Source organism: Bos grunniens, chromosome 1 (assembly GCF_055505025.1).
Source record: "Bos grunniens cultivar Pamir isolate PY7600 chromosome 1, Bosgru_T2T1.0, whole genome shotgun sequence".
In the NCBI taxonomy this organism is placed as follows: domain Eukaryota; kingdom Metazoa; phylum Chordata; class Mammalia; order Artiodactyla; family Bovidae; genus Bos; species Bos grunniens.
In genome coordinates this window covers 135,681,797-135,696,009 of record NC_141165.1, presented here as the reverse complement: position 1 = coordinate 135,696,009, position 14,213 = coordinate 135,681,797, and the positions used below count along the sequence as shown (strand labels likewise).

Here is a 14,213-nt window from a genome sequence, read left to right as displayed (position 1 = left end):
TGGAGAATATTGGCCAATACTGGTCGCCATACCCATCTAGAGCATTATATTTCCTGCTACTCTAGCTGCCAACTTCCCTGAGTACCTGGTGCTGCCAGAACCCCTGCAACTAAAGCAGCTACACCACCTTCACACTTGGCCCACACTGGGACAGACCCAAGTCCTCCAGGGAAGCCTCAGGAGCAAACCCCAGTGGACAATCCACATGCAGAGGTGGAAATAAAACCACAGTTGAAACCCAGGGGCAGTGTGGCTAAAGAAGAAAACCCAAAACCAACCCACCAGCTGTACAAGCTGCAGACTAAATCCACATAATCAACTAGGAAGACTCTGTGTCTATGGAATATATAAAAGGACATTGAGAGCTCCCACAAAAGAAAATGCACTAGTTCTGAGAGTTGTGGACATTGCAGGCAGGAACACACAGGAGGAGGACTAGATTAGAATCTGAGCTGCCCACACAGCAGTCCAGAGACCAGCACAGTGTTGGAGGGCATCCTAGGGAGGTGAGGTCAACTGTGACTCCCAGTGAGGGAAAGGAATCTGACAGCATTGCTTCAAGAAAAACATTTATTATTCTTATGTTTTGACTTATTCTGTATATTCTTTTGAGGAGCTACCCCATGTCCGAGGTCAGTCGCGGCGGTTGCCCGAGGCCAGGGGCGGCAGCCTAGAGGAACAACCCCACGTCCAGAGGCAGTGCCTGCGCGGGCGCAGGAGGGCCGAGAGGAGCTACTCCACGTTCAAGTTCAGGAGGGGCGGCTGTGAGGAGACACCCCTCGTCCAAGATAAGGAGCAGTGGCTGCACTTTGCTGGAGCAGCCGTGAAGAGATACCCCATGCTCAAGGTAAGAGAAACCCAAGTAAGACGGTAGGTGTTACAAGAGGCATGAGAGGGCAGACACACAAACCATAATCACAGAAAACTAGTCAATCTAATCACATGGACTACAGCCTTGTCTAACTCAGTGAAACTAAGCCATGCCATGTGGGGCTACCCAAGACAGGCGGGTCATGGTGGAGAGGTCTGACAGAATGTGGTCCACTGGATAAGGGATGGCAAACCACTTCAGTATTCTTACCTTGAGAACCGCATGAACAGTATGAAAAGGCAAAATGATAGGATACTGAAAGAGGAACTCCCCAGGTCAGTAGGTGCCCAATATGCTACTGGAGATCAGTGGAGAAATAACTCCAGAAAGAATAAAGGGATGAAGCCAGGCAAAAACAATACCGAGTTGTGGATGTGACTGGTGATAGAAGCAAGGTCCGATGCTGTAAAGAGCAATATTGCATAGGAATCTGGAATGTTATGTCCATGAATCAAGGCAAATTGGAAGTAGTCAAACATGAGATGGCAAGAGTGAACGTCAACATTCTAGGAATCAGTGAACTAAAATGGACTGGAATGGATGAATTTAACTCAGATGACTGTTATATCTACTACTGTGGGCAGGAATCCCTTAGAAGAAATGGAGTAGCCATCATGGTCAACAAGAATCCGAAATGCAGTCCTTGGATGCAATCTCAAAAACGACAGAATGATCTGTGTTCATTTCCAAGGCAAACCATTCAATATCACAGTAATCCAAGTCTACGCCCCAACCAGAAATGCTGAAGAAGCTGAAGTTGAATGGTTCTATGAAGACCTACAAGACCTTTTAGAACTAACACCCAAAAAAGATGTCCTTTTCATGATAGGGGACTGGAATGCAAAAGTAGGAAGTCAATAAACACCCAGGGTAACAGGCAAATTTGGGCTGGAATACAGAATGAAGCAGGGCAAAGGCTAATAGAATTTTGCAAAGAGAATGCACTGGTCATAGCAAACACCCGCTTCCAACAACATAAGAGAAGACTCTACACATGGACATCACCAGATGGTCAACACTGAAATCCGACTGATTATATTCTTTGCAGCCAAAGATGGAGAAGCTCTATACAGTCAGCAAAAACAAGACCAGGAGCTGACTGTGGCTCAGATCATGAACTCCTTATTGCCAAATTCAGAATTAAATTGAAGAATGTAGGGAAAACCATGAGACCATTCAGGTATGACCTAAATCAAATTCTGTATGATTTATACAGTGGAAGTGAGAAATAGATTTAAGGGAATAGATCTGATAGAGTGCCTGATGAACTATGGATGGAGAATCATGACATTGTACAGGAGACAGGGATCAAGACCATCCCCATGAAAAAGAAATGCAAAAAAGCAAAATGGCTGTCTGGGGAGGCCTTACAAATAGCTGTGAAAAGAAGAGAAGTGAAAAGCAAAGAAGAAAAGGAAAGACATAAGCATCTGAATGCAGAGTTCCAAAGAATAGCAAGGAGAGATAAAAAAGCCTTCCTCAGTGATCAATGCAAAGAAATAGAGGAAAACAACAGAATAGGAAAGACTGGAGATCTCTTCAAGAAAATTAGAGATACCAAGGAAACATTTCATGCAAAGATGGGCTCCATAAAGGACAGAAATGGTATGGACCTAAGAGAAGCAGAAGATATTAAGAAGAGGTGGCAAGAATACACAGAAGAACTGTACAAAAAACATCTTCATGACAAAGATAATCACGATGGTGTGATCACTGACCTAGAGCCAGCATCCTGGAATGTGAAGTCAAGTGGGCCTTAGAAAGCATCACTAGGAACAAAGCTAGTGGAGGTGATGGAATTCCAGTTGAGCTATTTCAAATCCTGGAAGATGAAGCTGTGAAAGTGACGCACTCAATATGCCAGCAAATGTGGAGAACTCAGCAGTGGCCACAGGACTGGAAAAGGTCAGTTTTCATCCAATCCCAAAGAAAGGCAATGCCAAAGAATGCTCAAACTACCACACAATTGCACTCATCTCATACACTAGTAAAGTAATGCTCAAAAATCTCCAAGCCAGGCTTCAGCAGCACGTGAACTGTGAGCTTCCAGATGTTCCAGCTGGTTTTAGAAAAGGCAGAGGAACCAGAGATCAAATTGCCAACATCTGCCGGATCATGGAAAAAGCAAGAGAGTTCCAGAAAAACATCTATTTCTGCTTTATTGACTATGCCAAAGCCTTTGACTGTATGGATCACAATAAACTGTGGAAAATTCTGAAAGAGATGGGGAATACCAGACCACCTGACCTGCCTCTTGAGAAACCTATATGCAAATCAGGAAGTGACAGTTAGAACTGGACATGGAACAACAGACTTGTTCCAAATAGGTAAAGGAGTATGTCAAGGCTGTATATTGTCACCTTGCTTATTTAACTTATATGCAGAGTACATCATGAGAAACGCTGGGATGGAAGAAGCACAAGCTGGAACCAAGATTACCCGGAGAAATATCAATAACCTCATATATGCAGATGACATCACCCTTATGGCAGAAAGTGAAGAGGAACTAAAAAGCCTCTTGATGAAAGTAAAAGAGGAGAGTGGAAAAGTTGGTTTAAAGCTCAACATTCAGAAAATGAAGATCATGGCATCTGGTCCCTTCACTTCATGGGAAATAGATGGGGAAACAGTGGTAACAGTGTCAGACTTTATTTTTTTGGGCTCCAAAATCACTGCAGATGGTGACAGCAGCCATGAAATGAAAAGACGCTTACTCCTTGGAAGGAAAGTTATGACCAACCTAGATAGCATATTGAAAAGCAAAGACATTACTTTGCCAACAAAGGTCCATCTAGTCAAGGCTATGGTTTCTCCAGTGGTCATGTATGGATATGAATGTTGGACTATGATGAAACCTGAGCACAGAAGAATTGATGCTTTTGAACTGTGGTGTTGGAGAAGACTCTTGAGAGTCCCTTGGACTGCAAGGAGATCCAACCTGTCCATTCTAAAGGAAATCAGTCCTGGGTGTTCTTTGGAAGGACTGATGCTAAAGCTGAAACTCCAATACTTTGGCCACCTCATGTGAAGAGTTGACTCATTGGAAAAGACTCTGATGCTGGGAGGGATTGGGGGCAGGAGGACAAGGGGACGACAGAGGATGAGATGGCTTGATGGCATCGCTGACTCAATGGACATGAGTTTGGGTGAACTCCAGGAATTGATGATGGACAGGGAGGCCTGGCGTGCTGCAGTTCATGGGGTCGCAAAGAATCGGACACGACTGGGTGACGAACTGAACTGAATTGCATGTTCTTTTGGATTCTTTTTACTTTTTTCTTTCTTTTTCTTTTTCTTTTTTTTCCCCCATTTTTTTCAGTTTTATTGGCACTATGGAATCTAATTAAGCGTTTTAGGGTTTTTTCTCAGTCACAGTTTTTATTTTTTTTTATAAACCTTTGCCTCTACATTGCCCTTTTGCAGTTCTGTGGAGTTTTATATTTTTCTTTCTTCTTCCTTTTTTTTGTCTCTTTTTTTAATTTTAATTTTTTAAACCTATTATTATCTCTTCTACATTTATTCCTTTGTTTTCTTTTCCCACTGTTCTTTTTCCCTTGCAGTTAATCTTAAATGTATATAAATCTTCATCTACCTCTATTTAATTTTGCTTATCTATTCTTTCTTTCTTTTCTTTCTTTCCTTTTCTCTCATTGTATTTGCTAGTTTTGTTTTCATTGCTTTATTCCCCACTTGGCACCTTGCTTTAGTTTTGTTTATCAGTTTGTGCTTTGGTTAGATTTGTTCTTAATTGGTAGATATAATTTTTAATTTATTTTGTTAACCAGGTCAATCTCAATTCAGTTCAGTTCGGTCCCTCAGTCATGTCCGACTCTTTGCGACCCCATGAACTGCAGCACGCCAGGCCTCCCTGTCCATCACCAACTCCCGCAGTTCACCCAAACTCATGTCCATTGAGTTGGTGATGCCATACAGCCATCTCATCCTCTGTCGTCCCTTTGTCGTCCTGCCCCCAATCCCTCCCAGCATCAGAGTCTTTTCCAATGAGTCAACTCTCCCCATGAGGTGGCCGAAGTATTGGAGTTTCAGCTTCAGCATCAGTCTTTCCAATGAACACCCAGGATTGATCTCCTTTAGAATGGACAGGTTGGATCTCCTTGCAGTCCAAGGGACTCTCAAGAGTCTTCTCCAACACCACAGTTCAAAAGCATCAATTCTTCGGTGCTCAGCTTTCTTCACAGTCCAACTCTCACATCCATACATGACCACAGGAAAAACCATAGCCTTGACTAGATGGACCTTTGTTGGCAAAGTAATATCTCTACTTTTCAATATGCTATCTAGGTTGGTCATAATTTTCCTTCCAAGGAGTTAGCGTCTTTTAACTTCATGGCTGCAATCACCATCTGCAGTGATTTTGGAGCCCAAAAAATAAAGTCTGACACTGTTTCCACTGTTTCCCCATCTATTTCCCATGAAGGGAAGGGACCAGATGCCATGATCTTCATTTTCTGAATGTTGAGCTTTAAGCCAACTTTTCCACTCTCCTCTTTTACTTTCATCAAGAGGCTTTTTAGTTCCTCTTCACTTTCTGCCATAAGGGTGGTGTCATCTGTATATATGAGGTTATTGAGATTTCTCCCAGCAATCTTGATTCCAGCTTGTGTTTCTTCCAGTCCAGCATTTCTCATGATGTACTCTGCATATAAGTTAAATAAGCAGGGTGACAAATGTACAGCCTTGACGTACTCCTTTTCCTGTTTGGAACCAGTCTGTTGTTCCATGTCCAGTTCTAACTGTCACTTCCTGACCTGCATATAGGTTTCTCAAGAGGCAGGTCAGGTTACTGTTTATTTTTGTTGGACTCTTTTGATTTTGCTTATAGGTGTATATGTGTATGTGTATATTCCATTATTTTAATTATTATTTGCCTGATTTTGTAACTGCCATTTGTTTGGGGTTCATCTTTGGTTTCTCATTTTTGGGTATTTGTTTTAATATCACTTAATGTCATAACAAACCACTTGTGAAATCTTCATTCCTGATCAGAGATCAAGCCCTGAGCCGTTGGAGTGGGCGCACTGACTCCAAGACCCTAGATTACCAGAGAACTAACTTAGGGAGTATCTAATAGTTAAAACTCACACACAGAAAACCACTTGAATATAAGACCCGGCATCACCCAACCAGCCATAGCACTGTGTGAAGTACGCTCATCTAACCAACAAACAAAACAAAAATACAAGTCCAGTCATCAGCAGACAGGATTATCACCTCATTTAGCCTTGCCCATCAGAGGAAAAGCAAACAAACAAAACTCAGCACAAATCTCACCCAATATGAAGCTCACACAAACCACCGGACCAACCTTAGGAAGGCAGAAACCAAAAGGAAGAAAGAATTCAACCCTTAAGGCTTGGAAAAGGAGACCTCAAACACAGTAAGTTAAAAAAAAATAATGAAAAGGCATAGAAATACTACACAAATGAAGGAACAAGATAGAAACACAGAAGTCCAAATAAACGAAGAGAAAACAGACAAACTACCTGATAAACAATTCACAATAGTGATAGTAAAGATGATCAAAAACCTTGAAAACAGGATGAAGAAAATGAAGAAACAATTAACTAAGACCTAGAAGAATTAAAGAATAAACATACAGAGACAAACAACACAAGTACTGAAATTAAAAATACTCTAGAAGGAATCAATAGCAGAATATCTGAAGCAGAAGAATGAATCAGTGAGCTGGAAGATAAAATGATGGAAATAAGTTCTGAAGAGCAGAATAAAGTAAAAAGAATGAAAAGAACTGAGGATAGTCTCAGAGACCTCTGAAAAAATATCAAACACACCAACATTCGAATTATAGGGATCACAGAAGAAGAAGAGAAAAAGAAAGGATATGAAAAAATTTTTGAAGAGATTATAGTTGAAAATCTCCCCAACATGGAAAAGGAAATAGTCAATCAAGTCCAAGATGCACAAAGAGTTGCATACAGGATAAACCCAAGGAGAAATGCACCAAGACACATACTAATCAAACTAGCAAAGACTAAACACAAAGAAAGAATATTAAAAGCAACAAGGGAAAAGCAAAAGTAACATACAAGGGAAAACCCATAAGTTAACAGCTGATCTTTCAGCAGAAATTCTGTAGACCAGAAGGGAATGGCAGGATATATTTAAAGTACTGAAAGGGAAAAATCTACAACCAAGATTACTGTACCCAGCAAGGATCTTATTCAAAATTGATTGAGAAATAAAAAGCGTTTCAGACAAGCAAAAATTAAGAGAATTCAGTACCACCAAGCCAGCTTTACAACAAATGTTAAAGGGACTTATATAGTCAAGAAATACAAGAGAAGAAAAAGATCTACCAAATTAACCCCAAACAGTTAAGAAAATGGCAATATAAACATCAGTTCAGTTCAGTTCTATTGCTCAGTCGTGTCCAACTCTTTGCAACCCCGTGGACTGCAGCACCCAGGCCTCCCTTTCCAACATCAACTCCCGGAGTTTACTCAAATTCATGTGCATTGAGTTGGTGATGCCATCCAACCATCTCATCCTCTGTTGTTTCCTTCTCCTCCCGCCTTCAATCTTTCCCAGCATCAGGAAACATATAGGAACGTATATATCAATAATTACTTTAAATATAAATGGAATAAATGATCTGACCAAAAGACACAGACTGGCTGAATGGATACAAAACGAAGACCCATACATATACTGTCTACAAGAAACCCACTCAGACCCACCACATATAGACTGAAAGTGAGAGGATGGAAAAATATATTCAATGCAAATGGGAAGCAAAAGAAAGCTGGAGTAGCAATCCTCATATCAGATGAAATAGATCTTAAAATAGAGAATATTACAAGATATAAGGAAGGACACTACATAATGATCAAGGGATCAATCCAAGAGGAAGACCTAACAATTGTAAATATCCATGCAACCAACATAAGAGCACTTCAATACATAAGACAAACACAGACATACAAGGAGAAATTGACAGTAACACAATAATAGTAGGAGAGTTTAACACCTGACTAACACCAATGGACAGATCATCAAAACAAAATTAATAAGGAAATACAAGTTTTAAATGATACGTTAGATGACATGGATCTCATTGATATCTTCAGGGCATTCCATTCAAATGCAGAAGAATACAACTTCTTCTCAAGTGCACATGAGACATTCTCCAGAATAGACCACATGTTAGGTCACAAATCAAGCCTCAGTAAATTTAAGAAAATTGAAATCATATCAAGCATCTTCTCTGACCACAACTCTGTGAGACTAGATACCAAACACAAGAAAAAAAATGTAAAAAACATGAACACATGGAGATTAAACAATACATTTCTAAATAATCAACAGGTTACTGAAGAAATAAAAAGGGAAATCAAAAAATTTCTAGAAACGAATGACAATGAAAACAAGATCACTCAAAAGTTATGGGATGCAGCAAAAGCAGTTCTAAGAGGGAAGTTTATAGCAATACAATCCTACCTCAAGAAACAAGAAAAACAACGAATAGACAAGCTAACTTTACACCTAAAACAACTGGAAAAAGAACAAACAAACAAATAAAAACACCAAAATTAGTAGAAGGAAAGAAATTATAAAGATCCGAGCAGAAATAAATGAAAAAGAAATGAAAGAAACAACAGTAAAGATTAATAAAACTAAAAACTGGTTCTTTGAGAAGATAAACAAAATTGACAAACCTATACCCAGACTCATCAAGAAAAAAAGAGAGAAGAATCAAATCAACAAAATTAGAAATGTAAAAGGAGAGGTTACAGCAGACAATGCAGAAATACAAAGGAGTATAAGAGACTATTATGAACAACTATATGGCAATAAAATGGATAACCTGGAAGAAACGGACATATTCTTAGAAAAGTTCAATCTTGCAAGACTGAACCAGGAAGAAACAGAAATTATGAACAACCCTATTACAAGCACTGAAATTGAATCTGTGATCAAAAATCTCCCAAAAAAACAAACACCCAGGACCAGGTGGCTTCACAGCAGAATCCTATCAAGCATTTAGAGAAGAGCTAATGCCTATCCTTCTAAAACTCTTTCAAAAAAAAATTGCAGAGGAAGGAACACTTCCAAACTCATTCTACGAGACCCCATCGCCCTGTTACTAAAACCAGACAAAGACAACACAAAAAAAGAAAACTACAGGCCAATATCATGGATGAACATAGATGGAAGATCCTCAACAAAATTTTAGCAAACAGAATTCAGCACCACATCAAAAAGCTTATACACCAAGATCAAGCTGGGTTTATTCCAGGGATGCAAGGATTCTTCAATATATGCAAATCAATAATGTGATACACCATATCAACAAACTGAAAGATAAAAACCATATGATAATCTCAAAAGATGGCGAAAAAGCCTCTGACAAAATTCAGCACCCATTTATGGTCAAAATTCTTAAAAAAAAAAAAAAGTGCATAGAAGGAATCTACCTTCAACATAGTAAAAGCCATGTATGACAAGCCTACAGCAAACATTATTCTCAATGGTGAAAAACTGAAAGCATTCCCCCTAAGATCAGGAACAAGACAAGGCTGTCCACTTTCACCACTATTATTCAACATAGTTTTGGAAGTTCTAGCTACTGAAATAGAAGAAAAAGAAATAAAAGGAATCCAGATCAGAAAAGAAGAAGCAAAGCTCTCACTGTTTGTAGATGACATGATACTGTACATAGAAAACCCAAAAGATAGTATCAGAAAATTACTAGAGCTGATTGGTGAATTTAGCAAAGTTGCAGGATACAAAATCAATCCACAGAAATCACTTGCATTTCTACACACTAACAATGAAAAATCAGAAAGAAAAATTAAGAAATCAATCCCACTCACCATTGCAACAAAAAGAATTAAATATCTAGGAATAAACTTACCTAAGGAGATAAAGAACTGTACAAAGAAAATTATGATACTAATGAAAGAAATCAAAGATGGCATAAACAGAAGGAGAGCTATTCCATGTTCCTTGCTAGGAAGAATCAATATTGTGAAAATGACTATATTACCAAATGCATTCTACAGATTCAATGCGATCCCTATTAAATTACCAATGGCATTTTCCCCAGAACTAGAACAAAAAATTTCATGGTTCATATGGAAACACAAAACACCCCGAACAGCCAAAGGAGTCCTGAGAAAGAAGAATGAATCTGGAGGAGTTAACTTTCCTGACTTCAGATTATACTACAAAGCTACAGTCATCAAGACAGCATGGTTCTGGCACAAAAACAGAAATATAGACCAATGGAACAAGATAGAAAGCCCAGAAATAAACCCATGCGCCTATGCGTACCTTATTTTTGACAAAGGAGGCAAGAATATACAATGGGACAAAAGTGGCCTCTTCAATAAGTGGTGCTGGGAAAACTGGGAAGCTATATGTAAAAGAATGAAATTAGAACATTTCTGAACACCATACACAAAGATAAAATGGATTAAAGACCTAAATGTAAGACCAGAAACTATAAAACTCTTAGAGGAAAACATAGGCAGAACACTCGATGACATAAATCAAAGCAAGGTCCTTTATGACCCACTTCCTAGAGTAATGGAAATAAAAACAAAAGTAAACAAGTGGGACCTGATTAAACTTAAAAGCTTTTGCACAGCCAAAGAAACTATAAGAAAGGTGAAAAGGCAACCCTCAGAATGGGAGAAAATGATAGCAAATGAAACAACTGACAAAGGATTAATTTCCAAAATACACAAGCAGCTCATACAACTCAATACCAGAAAAACAAACAACCCAATCAAAAAGTGGGGAAAAGACCTAAACAGACATTTCTCCAAAGAAGACATACAGATGACTAACAAACACGTGAAAAGGTGCTCAATATCGCTCATTATCAGAGAAATGCAAACCAAAACCACAATGAGATATCACCTCACACCGGTCAGAATGGCCCTTAACAAAAAGTCTACAAACAATAAATGCTGGAGAGGGTGTGGAGAAAAGAGAATGCTCTCGCACTGTTGGTGGGAATGTAAAATTGATACAGCCACTATGGAAGATGGTATGGAGATTCTTTAAAAGACTAGGAATAAAACCACCATCTGACCCACCAATCCCACCCCTAGGTATATACCCTGAGGAAACCAAAATTGAAAAAGACACATGTATTCCAATGTTCACTGCAGCACTTATTTACAATAGCTAGAACATGGAAGCAACCTAGATGTCCATCGACAGATGCATGGATAAAGAAGTTGTGGTACATATACACAATGGAATATTACTCAGCCATAAAAAGGAACACATTTGAGTCAGTTCTAATGAGGTGGATGAACCTAGAGCCTGTTACACAGAGTGAAGTAAGTCAGAAAGAGAAAGATAAATATCATATTCTGATGTATAGATATGGAATCTTGAAAAGTGGTACTGAAGAATTTATTTACAGAGCAGCAATGGAGAAACAGACATAGAAAATAGACTCATGGATATAGGGAGAGGAGAGGAAAGGGTGAAATGTATGAAAACAGTAACGTGGAAGCGTACATTACCATATGTAAAATAGATAGCCAGTGGGAATCTGCTATATAGCTCAGGAAACTCAAACAGGGGCTCTGTATCAACCTAGAGGGGTGGGATGGGGAGGGAGATGTGAGGAAGTTTCAAAAGGGAGGAGATATATGTAAACCTATGGCTGATTCATGTTGAGATTTGACAGAAAGCAATTATCCTTCAATTAAAAAATAAATAAAAATTTTAAAAATAGTAAAAAGTCAGTTTTTACTTCATTTCTATAGACAAGTTTAAAGAAACTTTCAAACATATGTGATTTCACACTTGAATTTTTTTTTCCAGATCTTGATACACATTTCAGAAACTTTATGGCAATGGTATAACAGAAGTAGTGAGTTTTTTGTAGCTAGAAGTGTGATTATTACTTGATAGATATTTTCAATTTATCTTTAAATAATTGTCTACCAAAATTTCATTCTGTCTGGATGTTCCCAAATTTGTCCTCACATGTTTAGCTGATGGTCCATCTTAAATTCCAGGATGAAATTGTAGAGTGATTTATTTAGAAAAGTAAAAGAGAGAATAAGATTTATATATCTCAAAATTAGAAATAAAGCACATATATTGATACCTCTTTCATAAAACTGTTTTTAGTCAACAATCAGTTAGTTAATAGCTGCCCCCTTGAACTTCATATATGCAAAATATTTCATTACAATTTCATCAAACATAGAAACACAATGGAGCACCAAATGACTCAAAAACCTCTAAATTTGTAATAATAATACATTGAACACAAACACTGGAAAACGGTTTCTTTACTTAACTAAATGATGTCAATGTCATTGACTGTGTAGCCAAAATCCAGAAAGTAAAAACATTTTTAAGACTTGAGAAATGAAATGGGGATGTGGGGTTCCCAAGGCACTTGGAAAAGACAGTTTTTCTTATACCTGGCTAAAAAAAATGCAGACATAATTTATAATTCATTTCATGGTCAAATGAGGTGGCTGAGAGTGGGACAAAAACCTGGAAGATAGGCCCTTCCCCATCAATCAATTTCAAGGCCAGACTTGCCTGCTCTGCCTGTTTTCTTTGTTCATTAAAAAGTCTCTTCATTTCCTTCTCTTCTGTTTTCTTACTTGGTTCCCATCAGTGCCTCATTAATTGCAATTCCTATGAACTTCCTCCAAAGTAGTTGGTGCATGTAATTTGGGAGTGAGCTCCTAAATTCTTAATGCTTGGATTGATTTCAGGTTCTCATTAGTTTACCATGAGTTGGAACACATCAGATTTTCAAAAATTTAGGAGGATCTTAACTATTAATCTTGAGTTTGAAGGACATGTTTTGTCTAGTAGCAATGTTTTAGTTTTTTTATTTAATTTTTTGTTAGTATTTTTTGCTTTGGTTTGGTTTTTTATTTTCATTTTTTTGCTGTTTTGAGAAATTCTTATAGATTAGTGTATACAAAATTTTGTGTTTGTGTATTTTCCTGGGAAAACGTTTCATAGAGATGTTTCTTAGAGATGTTTTTACCCCCCAAAAGGAAGAAACCATGGTCTTAGGTACTTCATTCATTCAACTGACATTTATTAAGACCATAATATTTTCTTCAAACTGTACTTTCAAAATGTGGTGCTGGAGAAGACTCTTGAGAATCCTTCAGACAGAAAGGAGATCAAACCAGTCAATCCTGAGAGGAAAGCAATCCTGAATATTCATTGGAAGGGCTGACGCTGAAGGTGAATCTCCAGTGCTTTGGCCACCTGATGCAAAGAGTCGGCTCACTGGAAAGGCCCTAATACTGGGAAAGATTGAAGGCAAAAGGAGAAAGGGGCAACAGAGGATGAGATGGTTGGATGGCATTACTGACTCAGTGGACATGAGTTTAAGCAAACTTTGGGAGATAGTGAAGGACAAGGAACCCTGCATGCTGTAGTTCACAGAGTTGCAAAGTACAGGACATGACTTAGCAATTGAACAACAACACAACAATACTAAAGAACAGAGATGAGTAAGTTCCTGCTGAACTCCTCCTGAAAGTGTTTCTGGAGTCAAAGAGACACTAATGTGGACTACCGTGGTCCGGTGCAGCAAATTCTCTACTAAAAGTAGCTGAGTGCTCTTCAAGCACAGAGGAGGGGGAAACTGTGTATAGAGAAAGTTAGGAAAGAGTTCGTCTAAGTTGGGGCGTGATGCCTAGGTCTTGAAGCCTGAGGAGAAGATGAGCTCCTGTTGAGCTCCTGTTGCTCCATCTCCTGGCTCTTTCATGGATCAACTACATGCAGCTCTTTGGGGTTTAGAGCCCAGTGATTCTAGTCTCTAAACAGCACTTTCATGAAATGTAACCCAAGCTATAACTGGATCCAGAGATTCTACTAACTTTTCTCTCTCAAAGTCTTTCTCACCTCTCAGTTATTTCTGAGTTTCCCATGATACCCTTCTGCATGCTTTTTGAAACTACTCTGCCTGGGTATTCCTCTCAGGTCTGCTCATTGTGTCTTTTTGCTTTTGCTCTGCTCCTAGTGACCCTCAGAAAGTCTCTGTTCAGTTGGGCACCCTGGGATGCCAGTGACCTCTGGTGCTTCCTCTGCTCAGCACCCAGGGGTCCAGGTCCTTGTACATCTCCTTGCCTTTTCATAGGACCTGACAAGGCCACCTGTGGTGGCCAAGAGATGCCATACTCCCCACAAGATGGTTGTTCCCAAAGCCGTCACTTCTCTGTTTTGCTGATGTTCTTGCTCCTACTGTTGCTGGCACTGGAAGGGACCAGTTCCAGGATTATTAGATTCCAATCTGCTTCTCCACAACCAGATGGCTTAGAGATTATTGGTACTCCTTCATGTCTGTGTTGTC

At 39.0% G+C, this 14,213-nt stretch overlaps 1 long non-coding RNA gene across 1 annotated transcript in view; it reads left to right on the top strand.

Annotated features, from left to right (window-relative positions):
- Positions 1-613: 613 nt before the first annotated feature.
- Positions 614-14,213, top strand: part of LOC147380232 (uncharacterized) — a 29,402-nt gene continuing 15,802 nt past the window's right edge. Inside the window, exon 1 of the long non-coding RNA XR_015167479.1 lies at positions 614-847. This is a non-coding gene — a long non-coding RNA (uncharacterized LOC147380232). The remainder of the gene's footprint in view (positions 848-14,213) is intronic.